This window comes from Antechinus flavipes, chromosome 2, assembly GCF_016432865.1.
Source record: "Antechinus flavipes isolate AdamAnt ecotype Samford, QLD, Australia chromosome 2, AdamAnt_v2, whole genome shotgun sequence".
In the NCBI taxonomy this organism is placed as follows: Eukaryota; Metazoa; Chordata; class Mammalia; order Dasyuromorphia; family Dasyuridae; genus Antechinus; species Antechinus flavipes.
The window spans coordinates 200,451,002-200,455,877 of NC_067399.1; the positions used below are offsets into that span (position 1 = coordinate 200,451,002).

The 4,876-nt window shown below is 35.8% G+C and overlaps 1 pseudogene; it reads left to right on the top strand.

The window, feature by feature from the left end:
• The first annotated feature begins 1,465 nt into the window (after positions 1–1,465).
• LOC127546525 (40S ribosomal protein S8-like) lies at positions 1,466–4,535 on the top strand (annotated as a pseudogene).
• Positions 4,536–4,876: the final 341 nt, after the last annotated feature.

A 4,876-nucleotide genomic window follows, 5' to 3' on the forward strand; every position in this document is an offset into this window, starting at 1 on the left:
CCACCCTCATTTTACAAGCAAGTAAATGGAACCCAGAAGATTAAAGAGACTTCTCTAAGAGCAAACAGCTAGTTAGTGCCATAGCTAGAATGTAGGCTTATATCTCCTGACTCCTAGTCTTGGTTCTTTTCACTATATCAACTTGTCTCAAACCAAATTAATGGAGAATAGTTACTAGACCAGAGGAACTACTAGTTCACTTGGTCAGTTCTTATACCACACAACCTTTTCTAGTAAGGCCACTTAGCCACTGGCTGTTCTAAAATGTATGCACATTTACATTTAGATGGAGAACATGGCTCATTTGCTAAGGTACATTTTAGTAAGTGAAAAACTCTTTAATAGCAATGCATTAGTTACAATAAATTAGGAGAGAATTGCCTTGTAAAGAACCTAAATCTGGAAGAAAAAGTCAAAACAAAACATTTGCTGTGTCTTACTTTATCAGATCCTATAGATGCTGGAAATACTTGGACCAAACACAGTGAAATATTTGTTGTAAAGAGCACACTCATAGGACTATAAATTACTGATAGCATACTAGAGAAAGGTCACTTTTTGCATTATTCAAAGCTGGCCCAGATTTTCAGTGCTAAATTGTTTTAAGGCTTTGATTTCAAAAGTTGTCCTATTAAAGACAATCATTAAGTATTTATTAAGGTACTATTGCATAGGAATTGATTATTAAGAATTTAATATTTTTAGTAATTATTTACTCATCAATCATCAAGTAATTTATGATTTTATATAAATGTCCCTGGACTGTGCTAGATATTAGGAGAGATGATGTTGGTTTGAGGATGTGTTCAAAGGCATACCCAGTGACCCCACCTCAAAGAACTTACAGGTATCATGAGAAGATAAAATAGTAACTACTTGTGGAATAGATAGAGAACAATTCTGTACTAAGCTGAGCTCCTAGAACAAGACTCTGGATATAGGAGGTGCTAATAAATGGTAATTACTTTGGCTTTGATTCTAAGAGCAATAAAGTCAAGAGAAATGAGAGATCAAGTCTGGCTAGAGTTAACATATAGCTTCATAGAGAAGATTATGCACCCTGTGTTCTAGCAAAACAGATATTTACTATCTCTTACATCTAACTATCCATCTTTGGTCTCTATCTCTATTTCTATCCCTGGAATGAACTCTCATTTTAACCTTGCCTCATAGAAGCTTTCTCTCTTTATAACTCAGTTAAGATACTACCTACATCCCCAACTACAGGTGCTTTCTCCTAAATGAAATGATATTAACCTTGAATTTACTTGGAATGAATCAATGAAAAAAATTTTTATTAAACACTTATATGTTATATGCCAGGCACGATCCTAATTGCTAGGGATACAAATTTTTAAAAGTGAGAATACATATATAAAAGTGGTAGTTTAGTAGCTGGGGAGGAAGGAGAAGATGGAATAGGGATAATAGGGATTATAGGGATTATAATAGGAATATAGGGATCATGAGTCAACCCATAGAGCAGTTCAATTTATATTCATTCTTCAAGGAAGAATGGGAACATGGTAATATTTATTTGATTACTAAGTCCAGAGAAGGAGGTGGAAAGGTAAAGGAAGGGGAATGGATGGACAGCTGGGACACAAACTATGATCTAGTCTAGTGACTGTAGGACCACTAATCATAGTGAAACAGTTGAATTTGCACTCACCAACCAAGACAGTGTGTTGCAGGGCAAGAGTTGCAAATTTGAGTGAATTAGCTACTGCAGAGAATGCATTTTTTGTTTTTCCTTACTCAAATGTGTTCTGCCATTTCTCCCAACAGAATGTATGTTCCTTGGGGCTTTCAACTCTTTCATTTTTACCTTGGTAACCCAAGGACCCTTAATAAAGTCCAGAACATAGGACATGTTTAAATGCTTGCTATTTGTTTGATTAATTGATTGAACTAGATTTTTTTTTAGCTTTTTATTTTCAAAACATATGCAGTTTTCAACATTTACCCCTGCAAAACCTTGAATTCCAAATTCTTTCTCCCTCCCTTCTCCCAACCCCCTCCCTTAGACAGCAAGTTATCCAATATATGTTAAACATGTTCAATTCTCCTATACATATTTCCACATTTGTCATGCTACACAAGAAAATTCGGATCAAAACAGAAAAAAAAAAAAAGAGAAAGAAAACAAAAGCAAGCAAATAACAAAAAATGTGAAAATACTGTGTTGTGTGATCTACATTCAGTCCCCACAGTCCTCTCTTTGGGTGCAGATGGCTATCTCCATCAAGTCTATCCAAGCCAAGTCCATCCAATTGATCTGAATTATAATCTTCTTGTTGCTATGTACAATGCTTTCTTGATTCTACTCACTTCACTTAGCATCAGTCTCTCCAGGCCTCTCTGAAATCATCTTGCTGATTGTTTCTTATGTAACAATAATATTCTATAACATTCATATACCATAACTTATTCAGCCATTCTCCAGCTGATGGGCATCCATTCAGTTTGCACTTCCTTGCCACTACAAAAAGAGCTGCTACAAACATTTTTGCACATACAGGTCCCTTTCCCTTTTGTAACATCTCTTTGGGATATAAGCCCAGTAGTGACACTGCTAGATCAAAGGATATGCACAGTTTGATAGCCCTTTGGGCATATGAACTAGGTCTTAAAGGATAAAATTAATATAAGTAATTAGGGTTTAAGAGTAAATCTCTGAAAATAGAGATGATTCCTATTCCAGCTTCTCTGTATGTTGGCTTTTTCCCAAAATTATTTTCTCCCTCTAGGGACCTCTTCTTAAAGATCATCTCTTCTGGAAAAGTTAGAAGCCAGAAGAACTAAGATCTCTCCTTTCCCCAGTTCTCACCATCCTACCCTTCATTCTCACCAAAGAGGACAACTTTATGAAAAAAAGGTTTGAGTCCTGGCCTCCAAACATAAGTTATAAAATGATCTAATCAGGACTAAATATTCTCCCCATACATAATTCATTTACAATATAGTAAATAAGTCCTAGGGAATTGCCTTAGGGACATATGGGTTAAGTGATTTATCCAGCATCATACATTTAATGTAAAGGATAGAAACCAGAGGATCAGACAAAAGGCCTACATAAACAATGGTAATCAAGAAAAAATATCCAGAAGCGGAATTTACCCTCCAGGTCAATTCCCTAATTGTCCTAAATGCTGATTAGATAGATATTGACCCCTTTGGAAGCTGTAAGTAGAAAAGATGATTTAGGGATTCCTGCTAATATTCCTCATTGGATATATATGCCAGCTCCCAGTGGAACTAGCTGAAAATTATTGTTGCAATCAGTTAGTCAATAAGTCTTTATTAAGTGTCTCCTATGTGGCAGGGGTTGTGCTTAAAGTTTTATTGATGTATAAAAATTATATGTTTTTAAAAAACTATTGTATTTGGAATATATCTATAGATAGGCTATAAACCTCAAGTAAAATAAAGGATATATAACACTTTGTAAACTTTAAAGTGGCATATATATGCTGATCATGATTATTATTTTCATTATGATGATTACTAGTTTATAATCACAGGACCTCTAATCTAAAGATGACTTCATTCCCTGAGCCTTCAATTATTCTGCTGATAAGCTCAAGACATATTTATAGGGCAGCTAAATGGCACAAGGGATAGAGCACCAGCCCTGAAGTCAGGAGGACCTGAGTTTAAATCTGGCTTCAGACACTTAACACTTCCTAGCTGTGTGACCCTGAGCAAGTCACTTAACCTCAATTGCTTCAGAAAAAAAAAAAAAAAAAGATAAAATATTTACAGAGTTATAAAAGGGTACTAGCAAAATGTTTAACAACTGGACCCTATAAGAGAAAAACATATGTATAAACCCCTCTAAATTTAATCTACATTATTAACACTTTCCTAAATCCAAACAACATAAATATAAATCAAGCCCTGTCTTCTAATGATTGCCAATTTCTGAGATATAAATACTCACAATGAAAATTTAAAGATTGGCTTTCACAGGAATGTTAGAGCTATCTCCAGCACATCCTTGTGAGCTTCACTACCAATCCTCTCCCCACCATGCAAAACCCCACCCATCCACACTCTGTGAGTCTGAGGAGGCAACAAAAAGTACAAAGTGCTAAGGGTGTATTTGGACAACTTTTCCTGGGGTTCTGAGTGCTGATCAGTAAGTAAAACAAGGATTATTAATGTGGTCTACAATGCATCCAAAAATAAGCTGTTCTGGACCAAGACACTGGTGAAGAATTGCATTATGCTCATTGATAGCATCCCATACTAACAGAAGTAGAAGTGCCACTATGCCCTGCCTTTGGTCCAGAAGAAGGAAGCAAACTGACTCCTGAGGAGGAAGAAATTTTAAATAAAAAATGGTCAAAGAAGATACAGAAGAAACATGAGAAACAGGAAGAATGTCAAGATCAGCACACTTCTGGAGGAATAGCTCCAACAGGACAAGCTACTTGCCTGTCTCATAAATGCCAGGCCAGTAATGGTAGAGTAAACAGGGCAAAGATCTTGAGTTCTATCTTAAAAAGATCAAATCCAGAAAGGGCAAATAAACCCTAACCTGGTCCTAACTTGGATGTTCACTAATGAAATAAATGCCCAGATTATTTTTTAAAGGGAGGGGAGGGGAATGTTCCATATAATCCACTACCCTAGAGTAAAGAGATAAGCACTGACATCTATGAAAGGAACATAATTAGCGAAAAAAGATTCTTCGTTCTCTTTTCTGTAAGCAACTTCTACTTGGGGGAGTATGAGATCATTTGGAATTTGGTTCTCATCTTTGAATGGGTAAGCAATAGCCTTTTAGTGGATTGAACACAGGAGAAGGCAAATACTCAAAAACTGAAGGGAAATAGCATTAACAACCAGAAAGATGAAGAAAAGCATTCCC